The sequence below is a fragment of the Cervus elaphus genome, chromosome 9, assembly GCF_910594005.1.
Source record: "Cervus elaphus chromosome 9, mCerEla1.1, whole genome shotgun sequence".
NCBI lineage: Eukaryota > Metazoa > Chordata > Mammalia > Artiodactyla > Cervidae > Cervus > Cervus elaphus.
The window spans coordinates 95217536-95244126 of NC_057823.1; the positions used below are offsets into that span (position 1 = coordinate 95217536).

A 26591-nucleotide genomic window follows, 5' to 3' on the forward strand; every position below is an offset into this window, starting at 1 on the left:
GTAAGTTCTAGCTAACAAATTAAGATAGGAAAGACAATGTGCGATGACTGAAAAGAAGTGACAGCATTCAGTTCAGTTCAATTCAGTCGCTCAGTCGTGTCCCACTCTCTGCATCCACAAATAATGTGTTTCTGAAAGACAACCCATGGGAATCTGCAGACAAAGCTTTTGGAAAATCCAGAAACATCCCGAGGTAGATAAAAGAATCTTTAGAATTTATAGTGTTCACCAAGTTTGCTGAATACAGAATTAACAACAGAAATTCAATGTAAAAAAAAAAAAAGCAACTCAGTAGAGTATGTGTATAACAGCACAACCTCGTAAGAATGCAATATGAAAAATGGTAAAGTGTAACTCAAAAATGCAATAAATTAAAAAAGCATGGGGAACAATGTGGAAAGAGAAAATATACATTATCTAGGGAAAAAAAAATCGCACAGAAACTTTTCCTTTCTTTATGCATGAAATTATGAAACTTTATTTACAGACATAAAGTAGATGATCTTAGAATTTTCAGAGACATACCATATTCACAGATAAGTATATTCCTAAAAATATTAAGTATCCTTAAATTTATCTAAAAATTGAATGCCATTCCAATAAAAATTCCTATAGGGCTTTTGGTAAAAATGCACAGAAGTGCACAGCAATTCTACTTTAAAATACAGTCACATATTTTAGTGAAACACTTACATATATGTACACAAATTTTCTTTTTTAAAGCATTGCTGGGTATAGTAAAAAATGAGGAACAGCCTAACTCTCCACTAATCAGGGAATGGATAAGTTAACTGTAGATTATTACTAGCTAACAGTTAAAGTACTTGCATCAATCTTCCTATATCAGTATGAATAGACTTACATAACAAAATACATGCAAGTTAAATTTAAAAACAAAAATAATAATATATATTAATTCCTGCATATGGATGTGGTAAAATTATACAGTCTTGCATGGAATTGATTCCCCCTAAATTTAGGATACCCCTGGAGAAAGAAGAGAGAGAAAGCCTGGGGTGGGATTAGCGCTTTAGCTGTATCTGGAATACTTTATTTAAAGAGCAAATAAATAAAATCAATATACAAAAATTGATTTCTGGAGTTTTCAGTACTGATCAAGTCTTTGAAATGAGCTGACACAAAGCCCTATACTTAGTTAAAATCCTCTCATCAATATTTGCCATACCTGAAGGCTGCACAGATGGCAAATGTAATAATATTTCTCTTTGACAGATGGGTGAACTGGGAGGTTTAATTAGTTTCTCCTAGTTACATAATAAGTAGCTCTGGAAACGAAATATTTTGGTCAATAATTTGTGGGTTTGGCCACCACACAGAATGTTAGATCACAGTGCTAAGCCTTTATAGTTTCTACTATGAGACCACATAACATATTTACTTATATGTTCTGTTACATATATAAGACTTTATATCTTTGTGTATAATCAGATATGGTAGAATAGGAAAAATATTCTTAAAAGTTTGATTTTTCTCATAACCACTGTTGTAAATGAGCTTTTCCATTCTAACATTCCAAATACATAACTTATTAATCATTTTTTAAAGGTGATAGTCTTTCATATTAAAAAAAAAAAGCCAAGAGTAAATCAGGTCCCTTACCAGAGCATTTGATTTTCCTACTCCAGAAATGGGTATTTAAGGCAAAAGCATCTGGCTTATATTTAGAAGACAAATTTTCTTCTCGTCTTCCACTGGCCACTGTGATCGACATAAATTCTTTGAATCTTCCAAGGCCTGTAAATGATTATAGAAGACAGACATATCAGGTTAGGAAAACAGCATTAATCTTAAAATACATTGTTTATTTGGAATAAGGGAAAGAGTGTGCTGGGGTTGGAAGGACGTGTTTATGAAAGGCCGTAGGAGGAGATAAGACTAGGGAGGCTTGGATCTTAAAACTGAAGATTTTTTGAGGAATGTGCAGTGTTCTCTTCTTTATGCTTTGCTTGGAATACTGTCACTCAGCAATTGCAAGCAGCATCCGAAGAAACCATGCAATGTCAGGTCAACCAAATAGAGATTTATTTTTCTCACAAAGCAAGAAATCAGAAGGTAGCCAGGCCAAGGCAGGTGCAGCCTCTCCAGATAGTTACCAGGGACTAGTGATCAGGTTCCTTGTAGCTTCCTGTTTCACTAGCCTTAGCTTGAGGCTTCTGTCCTTATTCTCTCAGGACAGCTGTTTCACCTCTAGACAGGAAGAAAAGGCAAACTCAAAGGCAAAAGTTCATCCATCTGAGCCATCAGGGAAGCAATATGTAGACAGCAAAAGCTCTGCTATTGTCAGCGGCTGTGGTCAATTCATGATTCCATTTAGTTTTGCAGACACATTTTCTAATCCACACTGAGGACCTCACTGTAGAGCAGAGGAAGGCCCTGTTATTAAAATGATTGAGTGGAATTTTGTGTTATTAATATTCAAACTGAACAGTATCACGATAGCTTTAATGGAAGCCCCATCTAGTAGATTTATGTACACTGAGGAAATCTTCACGACAGTTAAGCTAGGAAACATTTCTCATAGGTGAATGAATAGATCAAAGTTCTTTTAGCAAGGGAAAAATAAGATACTTGAGAGGTCACCAGCAGTATCTGCCCCAATGTTTTGCTTCATAGATTCTCCTCAGGGTGCCCTGCCAAGTGGCTTTCCCAGTTGGTAGAAAACCTTGGTGGACCCCAGGAGAGCTTGGGGGCAGACAGCCAGGGCAAAAGCTTACTTTGCGATAGCTTCTGGCCTGTGTGCCTTGCCTGGCAGTATGGCACAGGGGCGAGTGTGGTTCTGAGCGTCAGACTAGGGTTCAAATCCTAGCTCCTTCCACTAACTCGCTGTGTGGCTTTGAATGATTCAGTTCAATGAATATTTATTAAGTACCAGCTATGTGCCAGGCACGCTGCCATTCCTTGGGCACATGCAGTGAAAAGGGCAGACACAGTCCGTCCCTTCATAGAGTGTACTTTCGGGTGGCAACTGAGCCTTTTCTATAAACAGGAGTTGTGGTAAGGGTAAATTTAGTTCTTATAGCATGGAAATGCTAGTTAAAATGGTAATTGTTCAGAAGCTGTCCTAGATTTGGTTTCATCCTACCGAAACTAGTACTTACAATTTGGGAGCTTGGATCTCTCCAGTAGACGTTCTGCTTACTTTTGGATTAATCCCAGGAGTCCTGGGCTTTTTTGGGAGCTAATTAAGGCCAACTATCTTCTCTCTCTCTCTCCACTGTGACCCTAAACCTCATTGGGTTAAGAGCACATGACCTAGTTTCTTCCCTCTGGGGGAAGAACGTTCTCAAATATCTTCTTGGAATCTCAGAAATTCCCTGCTTCTGAAAATTCTTCTATTTTGAAGTCGCTGAGGGACTGGAACGTATTTCCCCACCCGTCGCTGCTCTGTGGGTAACTCTGGTTTCCTCTCCTAACAGCAGGAACCTGAGAACACTCCGAGCACTCTAGAGACATTGGATGCCTAGGGATGTTGGAATGGGTCCTAGATGATGGCCCTTTGACTCTGGACCACATGATTCCTGAGTTCTCTCAGTGGTCTAAGGAAATACCGAGAAGAGCAACAGTTGTCACTTTCCTTGTCATTTCTTTTGCCTTTGGTTACATTTAGAACATACTGGAATATTATCGTGATTACCTCTTACTAAGTAACTTCTATGAGCTAGGTGTGTGTGTATGTGTGTGTGTGCTGAATCACTTCAGTCGTGTCTCTTTGCGACCCCATGGACTGTAGCCCACCAGGCTCCTCTGTCCATGGGATTCTCCAGGCAAGAGTGCTGGAGTGGGTAGCCAGTCCCTTCTCCAAGGGATCTTCCTGGCCCAGGGATTGAACCCACAAACTTCTGTGTTGCAGGTGGATTCTTTACCCACTGAGCCACTTGGGAAGCCCATGATCTAGGTACCTTTTAAAATATTATCTCATTTAATAACCTTGTGATTTTTCCCATTTTACAGAAAGGAAACTGAGTCTGCAGAGATGACTTACACTCTGTCCAAGGTCACTTGACTCACAGTGGGTGGGGTTGGGATTAACACCCAGCTCTGACTTCAGACCGCATTTTTTAAACCACTATGCTGTAATGTGGCTGTTTTTGGAATTACCTATTCTTGTGAAATATTTATCACAGATGTCTTTGGACACAGTTTTGTGGAAATCCCAAATACCATAATGGTTAGCTCTCTTTCCCTTTTAAAACTCACAATTCAGTGATATGTCCAGGAAAAGCGACTGTCGTTGCCAGGCTCCGGGGTTCTCTGCCTTCAGCCTGGCTCTTTGCTCACTTGCCCGGCCCAGTGGGCAGTTGCCAGTTCTGAGAGCTTGGTGCACAGTGTCCTGGTGGTGACCGGAGCTGGACTCACTACATATGTGCTTCTCCAGGACTGCCTTCTGAAGGGACTCTGGACTCCTTCCCTTTTCTTAGCCCAGAGTTATGTGCTTGGATGGTACTTCCAGTGTCTCTCTCTGAATTGTTGTGAGTTGAGGGCTAAGGAATGGGGGAAAGGCAAAACAAAATCATGCTCTGAATGTCCAAAGAGCAAGTCAAAGGCATTCCTGCTGAACTTTCTGGTATTCCATTCCTAGCTCTGTGGTGGTTTCTACCCAAGGTTGTACCCAACACTTGGGTTTCTACCCAAGTGTTGGACATACTTATACTAAAAACTGGGCTTCCCCAGTGGCTCAGCAGTAAAGAAGCCTCCTGTAATGCCAGAGCAGCAAGAGATGTGGGTTTCATCCCTGGGTGGGGAAGACCCCCTGGAGGAGGGCATGGTACCCCACTCCATTATTCTTGCCTAGAGGATCCCATGGACAGAGGAGCCTGGCAGACTACAGTCCATAGGGTCTCAAAGAGTTGGACACAACTGAAACGACTTACCGTGCACATGCTAAAAATTATCTGCTTATCTGAAATTCAAATTTAACTGAGTGGCATGTATCTCATCTGGCGGTCCTACGTTGGATAATATCTTGTGATTGGCAGGACCTGGGTTCTTGTTCTTCCTTGACTGTTGTGTTCCTCCCCATGTGTGATAATGCAAACATGTCCGAACTCTATCTTTGAAATACCAACTCAGATGCCACCATCTCTTTCCTGATTCCTCATCCTTCCAATCAGAAGTAAATCTTCTTCCATTGAATCCTTTAGCCCACCTCTAGTTTTCTTTGTGTGTTTAACATATAGTGATAGAAGCATTTCTCAGAAAGAAGCTGAGACCCAGGTGCTTCTAGTCATTGAATTCAGTTCTCTGGCCTTCTAGCAATTCAAATTCATTGATGCGCAACAGGAACTAACACTGTGTGAGGTCTGTCCACACTGAATCCGCACCATGGGCTGTGGTGACTCTCAAGAGGTTCATTCTGCAGGGAGGAAAAAATACAGTCCTGAGAAGAGGGCTGGCATAATGAGCCACCTCAGAACCTTCCTACAGGGGTGAGTATCCTTGGTTTGTCTCTGCTAGAATTTTATTGATATGAATCTTTTTCAAATATGTGTTTAAAAATTTTTTTGGTATATCTGTTTTCTAATTTTGCCTAATGTGGGAGTTAGGGGTAAATTGGTTTCTTAAAATGTTGTCCAGATGTTTTATATTCTTTTTCAGCCTGTGGAAGCAATCACTGGTAGTTTGAAAAATCATCAATTCCTTGGACATTTTCTATAATTTGTACATAAAAATAAAAGGGACTGGGAACCACATTCTGGAAATGATCTTTGACAAAGTCTTAAATTCTTTTCATAATCATTGATCTGTTGAGGTTGCCTCTATCTTCTTGATTGAATTTTGGAAGTTGGTGTGTTTCTCTTTAAGCATATCATTTTTATTCACACTTCAAGTTTATTTTTCATAAAATTGCATGTACATATTTTAGCAATGGGAAAAAAAAATCTCCCTGTATCTGTTGATTTGTCTCCTTACTCATTCTTAACTTTTACTAAAGCTTATTTTTTTCCAAAGGATTTGTTCATGGATTTGTTTTTTATTTTATTTTTCCATTTTTTGAATTTATTAAGATATATTTTTACCTTTATATTTCTTTTTTGTTCTTTTCAAAAAATATTGTATTTATTTTGGCTGCACTGGATCTTAATGAGGCATTCAGGATCGTTAGTTGCAGCATTCAGGCTTCTTAGTTGCAGCATGTATACTCTTAGTTGCAGCCTGTAGACTCTTGGTTGCAGCATGCAGGCAGAAGGGATCTAGTTTCCCCCTTGGGGATGGAACTGTGCCACCTGCATTAGGAGTGTGGAGTCTTACCCACTGGACCACCACGGAAGTCCCTCTTTTTGTTCTTTAGGTTTGCTTTACCTTCTAACTTATTGAAATTGTATACTTAATTCTTTCATTTTCATTATTTCTTGGTTTAATAATGGAAGATCATCTAACTATAACCAAAAAGTTTAAACCATCTCCCCTAACTAAGAACAAATTAAATACAATGTTACTTTTTTCAAATCATTTTGAGAAAAGTGAAAACAAGAAAAAAATGTGTAATCTGCATAACCTGGTTTAACAAATGGGGGCATATCATTTTGGATTGTTTTCTTTCCTCTGCTCTCATTTTCTCTGTACATATTTTTCAATGGCATCATATTATATACAGTTTTACTTTCTTCAATTTTTAGATAAGTTTTAATGTCATAAAATTAAAATGTATCCATCATTTTTGATAGTTGCATAGTTTTCCACAGTTTGGATATAGTATAATTTATTTAAACTATCCACCACTGAAGTTGTTTCCTGTTTCCTATGTTAATAGGGTCACTATTTAATAAGGGCTAAAAAAGTAATAAGGGAGGAACCAATAAAAATACTGCATTGAAACTGATCATACATATCTCTTTGTGCAGCTACCTTGTTATTTCTAATTTTATTTTCTGCAGTGTCAACATAGGTTAAAGTTATGATATTGCATCTTTTGTTCTCCTTATGATATTACCTCCCCCTTTTCTTTTTGCTGCCTTTTAACCAAGTAAACTTCCATCTAATTTATAATCTAACCCCATTTCACCTTTTATAGTTCATGTATTCTTAATCTTACTGGGGACATGAAGGTCATGTTTTCTAACATTTACTTGTATTTCCCTCTATAGAAGGTATTTAAGTTTGATTTTTAAAAAATCTTGAATGTTGTCTTCAATTCATTATGCCATAGAATGTCTTTATAAACCAATCACAGTATTTTTCTCTCCCTGTTTCTCATTTTTCTGTGAGCAGTGGGCTATTCATGTTTGTTGTCTCTCCACATGCCAGTAGGTTAGATTTTAGCTTTCTTAAGCTTGATATTAGTTATTTTGTTGATTAGCAGATTCCTCTCCTGTAGACTGCAGAGAGAAGGAAGGGAGAGGGACACCTGTGCAGTCCAGGAGAGGAGGGTTGATTGGGCAGTGTTTTCTCTCCATATTTGGTGAAGGTGCTATGCAGGTGTCAGATTTCTGGGTCCAGGCTTCTTGACTGCCTGTGTCTTAGCCAGCTTGCCTCATGCTTTATGTAAACTGCAGCTATGTCCAACTGCAAACTTACAACTTGATATGGCCTCTGTAATAATTTGAGGGCTTCAAATGGTGCTTATTCAAATTTTTGAGATACCAATTGAAGGGATGTGTTTTTACTCTCTGCTGTCTTAGAACACCCAGCTATTAGATCTTATCCTTACAAATAAGTGACTAGGTGCTGGAGAATTTGAGAGTTATTCCTTGACTGTTCTTATTTGCTTTATATCTTATCTACTTTATGTATAACTGAAACTCCTCTAAGTTTCTGCTTTGTGGATGATTATTGCCGTGGTTTCTAATTTGAAAGTGACTTTCTCATCTTTGATAACCCTTTGAACATCAGTGGAAATCTAAGAATAGGGGATGTGAGGCACTTACACTTTGATTCACATATCTAGTTCTTTAGTTCTTTTAACATTATCCTATTGACTTGAATGTCACAGGCTTTCATAGAACATGTAATGACTAAACAAAGAATGAATATCCTCTTGAACTTAAAGGATACTAATTATCATTGTACAACTTTTGTGTTATTCTTCATATGTTGAAAACTTTAAGGTTTCTTCATGTTTCTAAGATTCTTCAAATGGTAGTAATGATAATCAGGTTCTGATTAGAAACAAATGGGGACTACTCTTGAAATAAATTCAACTGTTTATTCTTTTCACTTATAACATAACTTTTGATTTTGTTCCTACTGTCCTGCAGGAACCTCACATATAGTTTATCGGCAGCAACTGCTTTTTTCCCTCCTTTTTCAGGTCAAACATCAGAACTGATTTTTCAAAATGAAAGTTCTCGGGATAATAGAATGTCTTTTTTTTCTCTGGCAATGGGAGTCTCGTTTATTTGAGTAACTCAGTGAAGGGATTGTTTTACCAGGGGCTTACAAGAGATTGGGAGAATGTTTATCTCGCTAATCCTGGGGTAATGGAGAGAGAATTTTCTTCTCTCTTCTATGGTTCTTAGACCCAATGAAGTCAGGAATGCTAAACTTGACTGAATCTACAGTTTCTTTTTGTTGTTGTTAAATACATATTTTTTAAAATTTTATTAATCACTGGAATCAGTGTGCAATCATATACTCATTTTGAGTATTTCTGTATTTCTATCCACATATACAATAGAAGACAAAACATAACTTCCACTTCTGGAAGATAGGCATTTTATTTTTGAACTTTCCAAATGCTCGTCAGTGCATATCACTAATAGAAAATATTTTGCCAACTAGAAACAGAGACATAGAATCTTTCAGAGCCAGGCATATGGGTTCTATCAAATGTAGTAGATATTTGTGGATTTTATCTGCCTGGCCTCACTTAACCTTTCTTTTGCTAAAATTACCATGGCGTTGGCTATTCCATCTCACCTTGGTGAGACTATCAGGTGAGATACGTCCTTACCCGATGCATGACTCAACTACATGATGAACATGACTCAAGCTACACTGATGAGACTTTGCTTTTTTCCTGAGAATTACCCTGGCTCATAAATCCTCATTAAGTGAGGATTGACTTAATGCATGCATAGTACTTAAAAGCATTATTGGCACAGGGTAAGCAGTATACAAGTGTGAACTTTATTATTAAGCAGAGTGACAGAAGATTAGAAAGTGGTTAGAGTTGGAACAATCCGCCTGGCTGCCCTAAAGCACACTCCTAGCTCCTCTACCCTGATCTCCAGAATGACCTCGTTCTGTCAGTTCCTCCAAGGCCAGATTATAAAGCATTTCCTCCAATTCTGTGAACTACCCTGTATCCTTCTGATAAATTCATTTTGACTCAACTTTCTCTTCTCGCAATCCAAAAATCCTGATGGATAAAGAAAAACTCTCAGTACAGTTCCAAACACTGGACTTCAGTAATATTCTAAGATTTAAAAATTATTTATATTTACTTTGGAGTGTGTTTTCTTATTTCTTCTGAATATGCTACTCTACTGTTCTGGGAAATTATGTCAAACAAAATAAAATATTAGTAGGATTACCTGGCATAGAAAAAGTTGGGACATGCAAAATGATGGAAATAATGTGCTCTTAGTATTATTTTTTAAAGAAAAACTCATTGTCATCGTCATTAAAATGATGTATGCAGACACTGTGCTTAGAGATTTCCAGATATTATTTCTAATCTTTCTAGAAACTCTGCAAATAGTATTAACTCATTTGACGGATGGGAAAGCTGAATGTTTGAGGCTTGTACATTAGTTAGCCTCTACCGAGACTTCTAACCCAGTTCTAATCACTGCAAAACCTGCAGTCTCTCCTACAATGACACAAGGTGGTTTTCTTAAATTGTAAAAATCTTTCTGTTTCGATACTTGAGATGTGCAGTTGAGTTTTTTAAATGGTGTGTATTCATTCCTTGATTAAATATGTACTGAGTGACTGTGTGGGTAAGGCCTCTATGAATGTAGTAAATATAGCCTCAGAGGATATGTTTTAGGAAGTGGGGATGGCAATATGTAGAAGAAGGAACTTTGTAGATTATTTAGAATAAATGTAAAATATATCTACTAATCAAGGGAAAGGATAACAGCTGATTTTCATTTTTATTCAGATAATCCACTCAAGATTTATTTCAGTTGACTCCAGAGAAATATTTTTCATTGTTCCCCTGAGCCCAACCTAGCCTACTCATCAAACGTATATTCACATAGTAGTGTGTTTAGAAGCCATACTAAGGTCTAGAGAATTTTAGTTCACTTAATTTCAGGGTATTTCTATGCAGTAATGATGTAAAGAGTGTTATTTAATGAAGAGAGCTGGAAACTTCTAGAAACTGGATAGAATCCCAAATTTACCAATCCTGCTGTTACAGTTTTAAACACATCGGAGATGAAAAGCCACCATCCCAGCCTCCAAGGAGCTAGAATCTAATGATTGTGCAGAAACTTTCATAGCATCTCTGGACAAATCAAGCAAGCACTTTATTCTTGCCTTTTCTAGCACTCATCATGAGGATCTTGCAGAAAGGTACAGAATACTGTAAACTTTAATCTTTTCCTTCCCTTCAGTCTCACACTACGTAGTATACCTGTTTAGCAATAGAAGGGAAGAGGTTAAACAAGCTGCCCTCATTGACAGTAAAGTTTACTTAGTTTGTGCAGAAGAAATTTTCTGTGTGCTCAGAGATATCAATGTTTGCTTTCTATGTAATGGAAAAAGACCATAAAGGTAATGAGTATGGCTGAAATGCCAAAGAAGCATAGCCAGGCTTTGGTTCTATCCATTCTGGAAGGCTTTGTATGTATATTCAAATTCATTACTACTGCTTCATTTTATTTTAAAGACTTGGTCTATGTGTGATTGTATTTGAAAAATCTGTGCAGTTGAGGAGATTGTGATATTTCTGTGGAGAAATTAAATTGATAAAATAAAATGAAAGAGATTCATTAAAGAATGAAGCCAAATAGAGAGTACAAACACCTGAATAAATGATTGAGGGATAAACAGGCTAAGCAGTACCTAAGTGTGAGCTTTTATTCTTATTAAACAGATTGCTGGAAGGCTACAAAGTGGTTAGAATTGGAACATTCTGATCACCAGTGTCAGTTTCCTGAAGAAACTTAAAAAAAAAAACCCAAAGCTGTATTTTTCTTATAACTGCTTTTGATGCAGTAAAATATTCAATCTCCTTTTAATTTTTTTTCAGATATTTTTCATTGGTGGTGGAGGGTGGGGATCAATTACCTTATAATAATAATGAAAAAAAACAAGTTGTGGCTAGTTTTATGTTTCTTATTCTGTCTTAATCTGAGGGTGCTAGCTCGGAGTCTCACTGGGCTCTCCTGGGAGACGGCGGGCTCTGTGAGTTCACATGGGAGGCAGGCTGAACAGAGTGTATGTCCCTGAGGCAGCACCGCGTGCCTTTTGGGTCAGCGATCCCACAGTTGGGAGGCGCAGAACTGAGAGGTTCAGGCGCTCAGAGCCCCTCCCCAGACCGCAGCATCCCAGGTCAGTGGGACCAAGCTTGGCCAAGGTTTAAAAGATGCAGACTCCAGGGATCCAGACAGACATTCCAAACTAGCATATCCAAGAGTGGATCCTGGAAATCTGCCTTCCTAACCTGGAGATCAGCTAGAATTCCATGCTACTATTTCAGCTCTTTGTGTAGAAGGAATGACCCTCCCTCTTTGCTCCACTTGCATGGTCGCGGCCATGTAGGGCACATGAATAACCACCACCATGCTCTGGAAGAGAGACTTGCCTTCAGGGCAAGCTTCTCAGTACATCCGCCTCTTTTAAGCCTCCACCCACCTCTCTCACATGGACAGCTTTGCTACGTGGTAATCTGAATTTGATATTTTCATCCAGTTTTCCCTTTTTCTGGCTTGGCTTTGCCCTGACTGGTTATTAGGTGGCTAATAACTAAGTACCTTAAAGATAAATACTGGTGTATAACCATTTCAGTAAAATTACTTGGGAGTTCCAGAAAATGGACCTTTACCTGTTGAAGTGCCATAACTTTTTTTTAAAAAATGTTAAAACTCCTCAGCTTCCACCAAGTATTGAACCTTTGTATGTTTCCTGATGATTGAGAATTGTCGTTAAAATATGACTTATTTTACTGTGCTATGCAGTATATTAGGGAAGTCATTGAAGCAGATAATTTTCTCCTGCATTTTTGTCTTATGTTGTTACTGGTTTTGGTTTGCTTGTGTGCTGCTGTTAGCTCTGCCTTTTCCTTGAAAGCCGGCTGCCTCTGTCCCACCGTCAGGACGTTTGCCTGGGCGGTGCACGTGCTTTCATCTCTCTGTTTCTGATCTCTGTGGGCTGTAGTACCACATAGCCAAGCTGCTGAGAACTAGGTCTTAATTAGAATGAGCTGGATTCTGGGCAAAGCTCTGGCAATCTTTCCTGAGAGACACTGTCCAGCTCTGGAAGAGGAATATTGTGACTTGTATTCTGGCTGCCCAGAAGGTTTTGTTTACTTGCTTGCTTTGATTGCATGATTGCATCTTGGAGGACCCTGTGTTGTTGCAGTGGTTAGTTCTGAATCGCCGAGGAGTTATTGTTTATAATGTAGAACTTGGAACGAGCATTTGTCCACGTGTGTCAGCATGTTCCTGTCTCACACGCTCAGGATGGAGAGAAAGGATGCAATGTCCAGCTGGCACGCAGAGCAGACACAGTTCGGTCAGTGATTTTTCTTTCCCTCTCAGGATGGCAGCCGTGCTGGGTCCTGGGCTGCAGCAAGAAGGAGACCTGACTCCTCTCCTTCCTATTATTTTGCCCCCAGAAAAACCGCTTGGCAACTGTCATAACTTCACAGCCCCTCGCATGCTTGGTCGTTTAGGAAAATGCACCTCCTTTAAATATGCTGATAGTCTAAGCAAAGAACAGCACCTGCAGGGTTATCTTATGAGAGCAAAGGGCCAAGGCGCAATGTGCAGAGAAAACTACCACTACCCTGGCTGTTCTGAGCAAGGCGATTGTGCCCTCAGAGCGGCCAAGTGAGACACACGGCTGGGGGACGGGAGGAAGGACGTTCCTAACTTACAGGCTCAGTCACAGTAGACCCCTTGGTGGTGACAGGTAGGGCCACTGCTTATAGGAGACATAGTTACCAAAGTCAGTAATTGATGCATGTATCTTTGAGGTCAGTGAGGACTTCCTCCTGGCTTTCTGCTCTTTGCCATTAACACCATAAATCCACCTGCCAAAAAATGAGAGCCATCACCAAACTTTCTTGGCTTCACCTTGGTTTATTTTTTTTTTATCTCTACAAATCTTACTTCCTCTCTTTCTCTCTTTCTTCCTGCCTCTCTCTTCTTTGCTCCTTATTCCTTTTGGACCTAATCCCAAAGTATATTTTATTTGACTACTTGATGCACATTGAATGTAAAGAGTGGGAAAATCGTATTTATGACCATCGGGGTCTCCGTGTCTGTAATCAGGATGGTACAGGCTGCCCTAAATGGGATGGTCTCCATGGTGAGGCGGGGCAGAATGTGCCAGGCTTTTGTGAGATGAAACGCACGGCATATGTCTGGACATATTTGAAGTCCGCCGTTTCAGAGTTATGATCCTGAGTTTATCTTGACTGATCAGCATGCAAGGCAGAATCAGAGTGTATCCGAACAAGTGGCAAAATGGGATAGAGCTTCAAAACGACTTGAAAATAAAACCAGAAAAAAATAGGTTAAAATAAAATTAATAAAGTGATGTTTAATTCTTTCAGCTGTAATATCAGTGGCTATTTTTAAAAAAAAAACAATTAAGCAGTTACTTCAGCTTTTAAGGGACAGGTTTTAAGTCCTAACAAGGATTCATGATGAAATACTGTGCCAGCTCATACACATTCTTATTCTTGTGTTAACGATGCTGTGAGAGAAAAGTTTAGTCCCTTTGCAAAAGAGGTGTTTTGTTTTTCAAATATTGAGTTAATTTCAAATATTGGCTTTTAAATTTTGTTGTCAGATTTGTTGTGAAAAATTACTGTGTTTTTATACTTTCAAGGTTTTTTAATCTGTGGGCTTCCACTCAGTCGTTGATGGGAGAAGATTCCGGCTGGAGCTGCTTTGGCTTACAAAGGTAAGTGTAGCTGTTTGTGGAGAAAGGCTGACCTTATAACCCCTCACCAATTTATCCAGAGACTAAGTATTGCCCTTTGTCATATAGCTGCCATATGCCTTTTTAATGTGCATTATTTCAGATTTGTTTTTTACCAGGTGATATTTAGAGACAAGGATAAAGTGACATTGAATGTAAAAGAAGAAAGTATAGGTCAAGAAATATTCAAGGAGGTGTGTTCAAGTGAAAGGGGACAAGGATAAACCTGTGACTGATTCATGTTGATGTTTGGTAGTTCTAACCCTGGTTCAGTATCCCAACATAATACTGTAAAGCAATTATCCTTCAATTAAAAATAAATAAATTTACAAAAATAAATACTAAAAAAACAAAGTGTATTTGACTTCATACTTTGATTTTATGGTCCCTGTAATTCACTTTTGGTTTTACTATGATCCTTAGATGTACATATGTCTTTTTGAAGCCAGATATAGAATAGGTGTCAGGAGTATGGGATTCTAGAGTCTGATAGCCAAGTTCTATTCTGGCATCACCCTTAGTTATGTGATCTTGAAAAATTATTTAAACTCCCTGGGTCTTATTTTTCTCCTTTAAAAATGAAAGCAATGAAACCGTTTTCCTCATAGGATTGTTGTGAAATTATAGGTCATGAATCTGAAGCACATGGCTCAGTGCTTGGCGTGCAGTTAAGATGCAACGAATGTCTAACTTCTGCTTAGTCCATTCTAGCTGCAAATGAATTTCTTTTCAAATTCTGACAAGCAAAAGACACTTCCAAAATTAGGAGAAAAGGCAGTTGTCCTTGAAAGAGGCCTACGGATGGCATACGTTAGGTGAATTAAACACAATAAACAGAGGAAAGCAATAAAATCCCCTTCACAGGCATTCAGAAAATTGTTTGTTATATTAGAGAGAATTGATGATTAGGTATTAGGAACTCACAGATTTATAAACTCTCTGGATTGAGTGTGGAAATGTAAGTAAATATCACCCTTCCCAACTACCCCATTTAGTGTTTTCTTCTCCTTACTGTATTCCCGTGGAATAGACATTCATCCTAATACTTGAACGCTTCCACTGATGGAACCCCATCCATGATCTTATTATGTGAAAAATCTTTTACTTTGGGCTGAAGTCTGCTCCTCTTGTTCTCACTCATCCTTTCTAATTTGGCTTCTGTGGCTCTTCATACATCAGTGACTCACAACTTTGAATATACTTATTTTCTATATTTTCCACTTCCTTCTTTCCGGATGTAAATCCCCGGTTCCTTCAGTTCAGTTCAGTTCAGTCACTCAGTCGTGTCTGACTCTTTGCAACCCCGCGAACCGCAGCACGCCAGGCCTCCCTGTCCATCACCATCTCCCGGAGTTCACCCAAACCCATGTCCATCGAGTCGATGATGCCATCCAACCATCTCATCCTCTGTCGTCCCTTTCTTCTCCTGCCCTCAATCTTTCCCAGCTTCAGGGTCTTTTCAAATGAGTCAGCTCTTCGCATGAGGTGGCCAAAGTATTGGAGTTTCAGCTTCAACATCAGTCCTTCCAATGAACACCCAGGACTGATCTCCTTTAGGATGGACTGGTTGGATCTCCTTGTAGTCCAAGGGACTCTCAAGAGTCTTCTCCAACATCACAGTTCAAAAGCATCAATTCGTCGGTGCTCAGCTTTCTTCATAGTCCAACTGTCACATCCATTCCATGACCACCGGTTCCTTCAACCTTTCTCAAATGACATGATTTCAAGTCCTCTTATGTTATGATTGATAAACTTTGGAACTGGACTTATTTCAGTCAGAAATTATATTTTGCTATGAACCAATAGGAACCACCAAACTAAAGGCTTAAAACAGAAAGGGGTTTATTTTTCTCTCACATAGAAGAGACCCTGCAGTAGACAGCTCAGTGGTGACTCAGCGGATTCATCAGGGACCCAGGACCTTCCAGGTGTCTCCTCTGCCTGAAGGCGTGATCCTCATTTTCAGGTTCTGGAGGTGGCCACTGTGGCTACAGCCACCAGAGTTCCCATTGCAGGCATGAAAAATGGGAAAAGCCAAAAGGAACAAGAGTGCAAGCCTCCTGAGTCTGCCTCCCCTTTTAAGGAGCTCTTTAGGACTCTTTAATAGCAACTTCTATTTCTCACTGGCCAAATGGTATCACGTGCTCAATTCTAATGCAAGAGAGGCAAAGAAATGTAGTTTTTAAACAAGGTTTTGTTGCTACCCTGGATAAAAGCAGGGCTCTTTTGGTAAAAAATAATAATAATAATAAAAGAGTAGGTTAAATATAAGATAGGTAGTGGATAGTCTGCATCAGGATGTCCTCTTAAAATGTCCTCTTCTGAATTGTGGCTCCCCTGCTTCAACAACAATGTAGATATGGGATGACCCTGAGGAGAAGAATGGGACTATGTCTGTCTTTGGAAACCCAACTTCTAGAATATGGTACTGATTAATGGAAGATCAGAGAAAAACTGCAGAGCAGTCCTTCCTTACTTGGGTGGATCTTTGTTTATCCAACTGATCTGAGCTCAGAGCCAGTAATCTAACTGCTTACTAAGGCTTCCTACCTGTTGAAAGTTGAACACCTGCTCTTTGTTGGACTGTTTTCTGCTCTACACTATCATCAGTGCACAAATATAGCAGGACCATAAACCAGTTTCCAGTTGTGCTAATTTCTTCCTAAAGGCATAACTTATTAAAAGCTTATCAATAAATGGCATAATTGTAAAGTCATTTTAGAAAGGTAAGTTACTTAATAAAGTTCTTTATGGCATATGTGTTAGTACCAATGATATTTTAATAAATTACTCCAAATTACAGTCCTGTTGGGATGGATGGCACCTAGAAAATTCATCCAGTCACATTTTTGATAGCTTTTTTTCTGTCCAAGAATCCCAGATTCACTGGAAGGGGGATGAGAAGGAGGAAGCATAGTTGTAACCTTTCAGAAACACTCTAAATAAAACTAAAGAAAATGCATACTTACTATACAAGGAGTCTTGGAAACTTATTCCTGGTCTCTGAAAGTAAAAGATGAGATAAGATGAATTGGTGTGTCACTGACATCAACCAGTCATCATTCTCTCTAGAGAGAAACCCAGACCTAGCTAGCTCAACTATGGTTCAGAGGTAAGTGGATGTGGTATAATAAGGGTCTTCCTCTTGCCTAAGTCTAATGAATATAAGTATGTGATGAGTAACTTCATTCCAAAAGAACCTGAAAAATGCCTCAGTTGGTTTGTTCTCTGGCTCATTAGACAAAGATTGATTTCAGCACTAAGAACGCTGGCATTTAATATCACTTATGAGGCCAAGTTGAAGAGTATACTCTTTTTCATGTTGTTTTCTACTTCATTTCTGTGTTAGAGATAGGAGTGGAATGTAAGCTTACAGTCCAAGAATAGGTGGATGAATGCAGATTGTGTCTGGTCTCCACACACCCTTACTTGATTCTGGGGGAATTTTATCTGACATTCACTGAAAGCTTCTCTTCAGCAGTTTTTCCATTAGTTCATAGGAAAAAGTGGCAAAAAAAAAAAGGTTAAATATATGGTTACTGATTTCATAAAGGCAATGGTAGCTTTTGTGGTAGAGGGAAAAAAGCCCAAGAGTGCATTTTACTTATGATCATTAGCCTGTGTTTTCTGTGAGTTCCAGTACTATCATATATTTTACAGTGCTTCCCAGCAGGCACTTGTGATAAAGAACCTGTTTCCAGTGCAGGAGATGTAAGAGACATGAGTTCTACCCCTGGTTCAGGAAGATCTCCTGGAGGAGAGCATGGCAACCCACTGAAGTATTCTTGCCTGGAGAATTCCAAGGACAGAGGAGCCTGGTAAGCTACAGTCCATAGGGTCACAAAGAGTCGGATGCCACTGAAGCGAGTCAGAAGGCACACATTCATTTATTTAATGAATATTACTCATTTACTTTGTACCTACTATATGCTTGGTATTGTGCTAGGTTTGGAGCATGCAGAAACCTGTGAGAAATTGTTTCTGCCCTCATAAAACTTACGATTAAGTGGCTACTGACAGCTTACCAGAAAGTTCGTAGCAGAGAATGTTAATTGTTAATTCTTCTAAGTTTCACCTTTTAATGGAAAGAGTTATTTTATATGTGAAATTTTCCTGTAAGAACCTTAGGTGACGTTGGATGTCTGTTTTTAACCTCTTACAGTAATAATAATGTTCTGACCTAGATTCCTGAAATATAGGTATTGCATCCAGGTTGACTCACATATTGCAGATCTGTACAATTGATAAAATGTCATGCAAAGAAATAGCAATTGAATTTGTTGGTTGTTGAGCCTACTTTGTAGTCAAAATTCTAGTGGTCTCAGAATGACTGGAGTCTGCCGGTTAGGGTTTGACTCTTATCATGTGGCAGCTGCGGTAAACTTGATAAAGACACAGAGGCAGTTAAGAAGTATGTAGTTCAAAGTGAATCATATTTAAAGGATTACTTAAGAAAATGGAATCATGTCTCCTGTATCCCAAAGAAATCAGATAGCATGTTTTTTTTTTTCTTTTTAAATCACCAAAAACAGACTTTCCCCCTTGAACCTTCTTTCCACACAACTTTCGTTTCTTATTTCAGAGTAGATTTTGTGATGGTTTCTCTCTCCCTTAATGTAGCCTACTGTGAGAAAGTTTAATCTTTCCAGGATGGAAACCACAGAAAATACGGACATGGTCAGCAAATGTTATTACTTCTTTGTACAGGAGGCAGAGAGTGTCTGAACCAGTGATTCTCAAGCCTGGCACATACCAGGGCCAGCTGGGGTGCTTGTAAAATGACTGCTGCCTAGGTCCTAGTTTACCCAGAACCACACAATCTCTGGGGGTGGGGCCCAGGCATTTGCATTATTTTCAGATATTTGTGGATGATTCTAAGCATGCAGCCAGGGTTCAGAATAGCTAGAAGCTCCCATTTCTGTTGAAAAGGAAAGAAATCAAATCAAGCTAGTTTATACTAAAGAGCAAACAGCTTTTAGTGTCATTTGAATTTCTGAAATCAGTATCTAGTGGATATTTTGGTCAGTGTGATGAACTGTAATGACAATATCCAGGCAAGGGCAGAAAATGTTTCAAGCAGGAGACCCTTTTGTATGTTTTGAATTTCACCAGTGCAATGGTTATCCCATCTTAGTTAGACAAGTGCTTTCCCTGTGTGGCCCTGGCTTTGAATTTAGCTTTCGCTTCCTAAAACCAAATGTGTTAAAACACTTATCTGATGCCCAGATTTGAGTAGATTTTTCTTAAAACTGAAATTATAGGAAGAACTCCATGGATAAGGGAGCCTGTCAGACTATAGTTCATACAGTCACTAACTGTTGGACACGACTGGAGCGACTTAGCACACACGCACACAAATAGGTTGAATGCCCAGATCCTTGTTGTCCACCTGCTTTATCCCTTTATCATTACAGCTCCATCTGTATAGGGAAAGTAAAATGGACACCCTGAAATAGTCAGTGGGATAGAAGCGTATTTGAAATCTCATTTGCTTTTTTTTTTAAAAAAGGTATTTTAGTCAATAAGGACGGTTGTGGGATTCAAATTATCGAAGCATTTCTCAGATCTTATAGTCACCTAAAGTGTATTCACCTATTTATTACATTTTCCTGTGCATTAACCTTAGCTTAGCATTTATACATTCAGATTAGAATGCTTATACTCTTCTTTTATGGGCAGGTGGTAATACCTATTACTTTTGTAAAATTCTTCAGTATAAGGGTATGGGCAGTGGGGTATGACAGAGCAGAATTTACATCCTGGTTTAGCTTTCTTGTGGATAAAGCTGTGTGAACTTAGGCAAATTAGCGATCTCTCCAAGCCTCAGTTTCCTTATCTGTAAAATGGGAATGATAAAAGTTCCTGTCTCTTGAACTTGTCATGGAGTTTAAAAAAGATAATGCATGTAAAGCACATAGCACTATGCCTAATACATAAGAGCTAAAAATTATCATTATTGCTTCTAGTGTAATTCAATTATTTGGAAAAAAAGGTTGAGGGAAAATGAATAATTGCTTTGGATTAAGGATTTTTCAAAGACTTCCCTGGTGGCTCAGACGGTAAAGCGTCTGCCTACAATGCGGGAGACCTGGGTTCGATCCCTGGGTGGGGAAGATCTTCTGGAGAAGGAAATGGCAACCCACTCTAGTACTCTTGCCTGGAAAATCCCATGGGAGAAGCCTGGTAGGCTACAGTCCATGGGGTCGCAAAGAGTCGGACACGACTGAGCAACTTTACTTAAGGATTTTTCAATGGAAAAGATTGCATTTATCCCCTTGCAAGTATTTGAACTGTAATAATTTGAATGTCTAAAATCTAAAATCAGGCTTTGACAATGTATTTCAAAGGAATGCTGTAAAATTTCATTTTTTTGGTATAAACTTTATCAAAGTCATTTTGCCTACCTCTAACATTTTATGGGAGTGGCTAGGAAATATACACCTGTTAGAAAGAAGGAGAGAAATGCAGTTTACTTCTGGCAAGTCACAGGAATTCCTTGGGATTGGGATGGGACGGGGTGGGGTGGGATGTGATCAAATCAGGAAAGCGCTGCTATAAATTCTAATTTTTTTTTAAAAAAACACAGCTTCCAGTCTTATTTGAATGCTAATAGATTGATTTATCTCTGAACTAATTCTGGGTGAGAGACAAAACTTTGGGAACAGAATGTAAAATTAGTCACTGGTCTTCCAGTCACTTTACACAGATGTGTTCACTGACCCTTCTGGTCACCTTCTCCAGAGCACAAAACTACTGTATATTTTCCTCCTCTTTCAGTATGTTTTAAGTGATATTATTTAAGTGACTTTATGTTATCAATCATTTCAGAAACAAAATACAAACAGACACAACAAGGGGCTTAATCTAAAGATGAAAGCAATTCACAAAGAGCCAGATGGAAACTAAATTCCCCACATTTTTTCTGTTGTCTTTGAATTTTCTTTCCCTTGGGGTCTCTTTTCTTTCTCTCTTGTCACTGATACTAATAGGTTATTGCAACTTGTGCCTATCTTTACTGTGTTCCTCTCTTAGCAGTTTCCAAATTCGAGAATCATTACTCCTGTAGCTCTTGAGGGTAAAAGCCAATCATGTTTCCATGTATAGATCTGTGGTTGGAATCTTACTCAGTTATTCTGATAGTTACAAAAGTAGGCATTGACTGATGTGTGATAGGAGAAGAGTGTCTAATTTCAGGAATATTTTATTTTGGGAACAGGTGAGAATTAAGGTTTTTGTTTTGTTTTTGTTTTAATTACTTTTTGCTTTTGTTTTACATCTCGATAAATTCACCATCAAATCACTAGTATATATCTTTATGGGGCTTCCCTGGTGGCTCAGTGGTATAGAATCTGCCTGCAGTGCAGGAGCCGCAGGTGACGTGGGTTCAATCCCTGGGTCAGGAAGATCCCCTGCAGGAGGGCATGGCAACCCACTCCAGTATTCTTGCCTGGAGAATCCCATGGACAGAGGCGCCTGGCACGCTACAGTTCATAGGGTTGCGAAGAATCAGACACAACTGAATTAACTTAGCACATACCTACATATATCTTTACAGACTATGATTTTTCTATTCCTATAACTATTGGAGTTTATTCTAACCTTTCCTCTTCTATATTAGGCATGTTTGGTTTGGGACTTCCCTCGTGGTCCAGGGGTTAAGACCCTGGCGTAGGTTCGATCCCTGGCCAGGGAGTTCCACATGCCTCTAGTGTGGTGCGGCCAAAAAAGAAAAAAAAAAAGTGTATATATTAGGTGTGTTTGCTCATTGCTACACCTTTTCGGTTATTCATGATCCTAATTCAAATTTTTAGGTGAAATAAAATGCGTTTCCTTTTAGATTATGTTGCAGACATCAAATGATTTAAAACAACAACAACAACAACAAAGTATTCTACCATGAGCTTAATGAGTCATGCTCTGGGACAAAGTGGGGATTGGCAGGAGGAAGGAGTGAAGTGAAGAAAAGTATAAACTAAAAGCAGGCATGTATCAGGAAAAACTCCAGCAGGGCTGATGGGCTGAGCATTATTGATGCTGCTTTATGATATGTGTCAAAATAAATGCAGGAAACAGCTTTTGCTTCAAAGTTTGGAATGCTGTGGTAACTGATATTTAAGTCAAGGAATGTTACAATTGGAAGAACTGACCTAAAACTCTTTCCAAAACCATCAATTTTATTTATTAAACTTACTGACGAAAAGAGAAGTGACAAGAAAAGACATAGATCATTTATTTATTTGAGAAGGTACTCAGAGTTCTTTTCCTTGGTAGAGCAGCAATTAAGATGGGTTTTGTTATGCTCAGCATGTGCATTGCCCTGGTTTAAAATTGTTTACATATTTACTGGCAAGGCACTAATGAAAATAAATCAGCCCAAAGGACTTTTATCTCCCTGTCTGTGGAACACTGTGAAAGTTGCATTTTTAATGGATGATGACCACAGTTGTTTTTAGGATTCCTGAATGAAGTCATGAAGTCTTAAGAATTTTGGAACCCAAAATTTTGACTCATGTTACAATTTGAGTAACTGCTTTATAGAAAAGGGCCTGGTCTAATTTTGATCCCGTGGCTTCATTATCTTAAGTTGGAGGCTCATTTGCTGAGAATGATGATTCTAAGTCCCATAATTAAGGCAAATTTTTACTTCAAGTTATTTAAGTTGTGAGAAAGAGATACACAGAGGTCACTATTTCTCAAATCAGGTGTCCTGTGCTACACTTTGGAAGTTATGTGTGCCTCAAAATAGAGTGTAGGTCCCTCTGTGAAAAAGGCTTTTTTTTTTTTTTCTCTGGAGCAAGATTTCTAAGAGACTTTAACATGCAAATGGACATTGCGAATAATCAGGAAAGGACATGGCATTCGGCATTTCCCAGACTGTTATCAAGAAGTATCTATTCTCATCTCTTAGAACTCTGTTTCTCAGAACATAGTTAGGGGAAATCTGCCAGGAGCGATAGGGTTCCTTGTAAGTACATAGCTGGCAATGAGCCACTCCGGGTCGTTGTCTTTCAGATGGTCACTGGCGCGCCTGATTCAAGAGCAGGGCTTGGGAGTCTCTTCTCTGTGCTACTTGTATTTGTCCTTTCTGAGAGAGCGCATCCAGCGGAGTCTACTGGCCACTATCCAATATGTGCGTGCTAAGTTGCTTCAGCGCTGTCCGACTCTGTGCGACCCTATGGACTGCAGCCCGCCAGGCTCCTCTGTCCATGGGATTCTCCAGGCAAAAACACTGGAATGGGTTGCCATGCCCTCCTCCAGGGGATCTTCCCAACCCAGGAATCAAACTCACATCTCTTACATCTCCTGTATTGACAGGCAGATTCTTTACCACTAGCATCACCTGGGAAATCATCATTCTATATGGTGCATTCCTTTTGATCTGTCTTTAACCATGGTGCTCCAGAGTACTTTGGCCTTTATACATAGTCTTTTGGCCTTAGCATGAATTTGTGGACCAGCTAGCAGTGCTCAAGCTAGTAATATAAAAAGACCCAAACCACAGAATTTTGGCACTGTTTTTCCTTAGATGGAGACGGTTGGATGGCATCACTGACTCAATGGACATGAGTTTGAGTAAACTCTGGGAGTTGGTGATGGACAGGGAGACCTGGCGTGCTGCAGTCCATCGGGTTGCAAAGAGTCAGACATGACTGAGCGACTGGACTGAACTAAGGACAGGTAGCATTAAGGTATAAGCATTAAGGACTGTTCTGTTCAGGTAGCATCCATCTTCATGTAAGATATTCATTCAATCATTCTTTCAGTAGTATAAGATACCTATTATGTATTGGATACCACGTTAGGCTATGGGGAGGCAAATATGAATAAGACACCTTCCTGGTTCTCAAGCAATATATGGGTGATTTAAGCCATTTATATAACGGTTGGTCTTGCTTGCTTCTTAAGATCTTATTTGGATATACAATCGGCCACTTCATTTTTGAAAGTCAGTATAGATGATTGAAATATATATACATGATTTTCCCATGACTGTTAAATTTGGTCTGAAAAGGAAGAAAGAAAGTGAAGTCGCTTAGTTGTGTCTGACTCTTTGCAACCCCATGGACTGTAGCCTACCAGGCTCCTCCATCCATGGGATTTTCCAGGCGAGAATACTGGAGTGGATTGCCATTTCCTTCTCCAGGGGATCTTTCCAACCCGGGTCTCCCGCATTGTAGGCAGACGCTTTACCGTCTGAGCCACCGGGAACTCCATTGGCAGGTCAGTATAAACCCCCCACAGGATTTCTGCCATAAGCCATATGAGGTCACTGCTGAACCTCAGAGCAGGGCTCCTCACTTGCTTTGCACAGGGCATGTCATTCTTTCACACAAGCACACAGTAGAGTTAGTAAAGTACAGCAGAAAACATGTTCTCTAGAAGAACAAAGAACTAGAGCTCCAAGCATCCTTACCTTGTCCTGAAGAATCCCGGTCCAGCTCCCAAGATGAAAGGTTGCTGCTGAACCATGAAAGACGCCGGGATTCCTGGCCTCCAGAGGACAAGAATTTAATCCGGGGCCAGAGGTGAGGCTTGATCGCTCAGAGCTTTTGTGTAATAAAGTTTTATTAAAGTATAAGAGAGACAGAGGAAGCTGCTGACATAGGCATCAGGAGGGGGCAGACTGATGTGAAGTCTAAATTTTCTGCAGCATTCCCCTACAGAGACCAGCTCCAGGCAGTGCCAGCCCAGGTAAGGGTGACCAGGAATGCACTACTTGGTGGGTGTTTAATTGATAACGAAGGTGTATTATGTTCTCTTCCCCCTGCAGGAGACGTGGTGAAATCTGTATGATGCCATCTTTTTTCCCCTGTGCATTCTCAGGCCAGGCAGCCCAGACGGCACCTGACTGTAGGACCAGAAAGGAACAGGGCAGTAGCACCCACAGCACAGCCAGAAGGAACCTTTTGATAGCAGTTGTGTGGATCTTTGCTGCCTGGGAGCTCTTCATCCCTGTGCTTCAGTGCAGGCCTTGACGAGGAACAGAAGTCCAGGGCAAGAGAAAAATTAATTTGTTCTCTTATCTGAGTTTAGAAGGATCCTGTGCTCAAGGCTTCTTGGGCTTCAGATTCAAACACTGCAGTGTAGAGGGATCCCTGCACCATTGCGCTCTGATTAAATATGTTGTAAATTACATGCCAGAGCATCAGCAGGTTAAAGGTCTACTTGGGTTTAAAAAAGGAAAGATTTCCACCTGAGAAGTTTATATATATATATATATATATATATATATATATATATACATATATACATATATATATATATATACTTCACAGTTAAAGAAAAAGTTGGGATATCTTGGGATAGAAAGGTAACAAGGCAAAAATGACTGAATTTACTATTGATGTTGATACCAGTTGCTAAAAAGATTGTTTTGGATTACTTTTCATTCATAGCCTGAGAGATAGTGAATGGGGAAAGGTACTCTTCCTGGGCCTTCTCCTCAGAACCCCATCACTCACCCTTCTTTTTGAATATTCTGTATAGCAAAGCAGCAATCTCAGGCTTTATTCTTTATGGGTTCATTGGGGCTTCCCCTGTGACTCAGCTGGTAAAGAATACAACCACGATGCAGGAGACCTGGGTCCGATCCCTGGGTTGGGAAGATCCCCTGGAGAACGGAAAGGCTACCCGCTCCAGTATTCTGGCCTGGAGAATTCCATGGACTGTTTGGTCCATGGGGTTGCAAAGAGTTAGACACGACTGAGTGACTTTCACTTTCACTTTCTCACTTAGGTAGCTACTGACCACAGAACTAAGTTTTTCCTTCAATAGTTCTTTGCACACGTGTTTTTCACAGTCCTCTGAGGTTCTCACCATGCAGCAGATACTTGTGCAAGGCCCTTGGGAAAATACAGCAGTGCACAAGACAAACTCCCTACCTACACACACACGCAGGCAGATTCTAGCCACTGATGGAGGGTGTGGACTAGTGGTGTGAATATGCTGCTCAAACTACCACACAATTGCACTCATCTCACACACTAGTAACGTAATACTCAAAATTCTACAAGCCAGGCTTCAGCAATACATGAACCGTGAACTTCCAGATGTTCAAGCTGGTTTTAGGAAAGGCAGAGGAACCAGAGATCAAACTGCCAACATCCATTGGATCACAGAAAAAGCAAGAGAGTTTCAGAAAAACATCTATTTCTACCTTATTGACTATGCCAAAGCCTTTGACTCTGTGGATCACAATAAACTGTGGAAAGTTCTGAAAGAGATGGGCATCCCAGACCTCCTGACAAGCCTCTTGATAAATCTGTATGCAGGTCAGGAAGCAAGAGTTAGAACTGGACATGGACCAACAGACTGGTTCCAAATAGGAAAAGGAGTACGTCAAGGCTGTATATTGTCACCCTGCTTATTTAACTTATATGCAGAGTACATCATGAGAAACACTGGGCAGGAAGAAGCACAAGCTGGAATCAAGATTGCCAGAAGAATTATCAATATCAATAACCTCAGATATGCAGATGACACCACCCTTATGGCAGAAAGTGAAGAAGAACTAAAGAGCCTCTTGATGA

General features: G+C 39.6%; 1 long non-coding RNA gene across 5 annotated transcripts in view; it reads left to right on the forward strand.

Annotated features, from left to right (window-relative positions):
• LOC122700630 overlaps nucleotides 1–26591 on the forward strand; it is a 526773-nt gene that overhangs the window by 175508 nt on the left and 324674 nt on the right. For 4 of the 5 annotated variants that reach the window (XR_006342835.1, XR_006342832.1, XR_006342830.1 and 1 more), the window contains one exon: nucleotides 13969–14043. This is a non-coding gene — a long non-coding RNA (uncharacterized LOC122700630). Of the gene's footprint in view, nucleotides 1–12249; nucleotides 12646–13968; nucleotides 14044–26591 lie in introns of those variants that run through there. The other variant, XR_006342833.1, reaches the window with a different exon arrangement.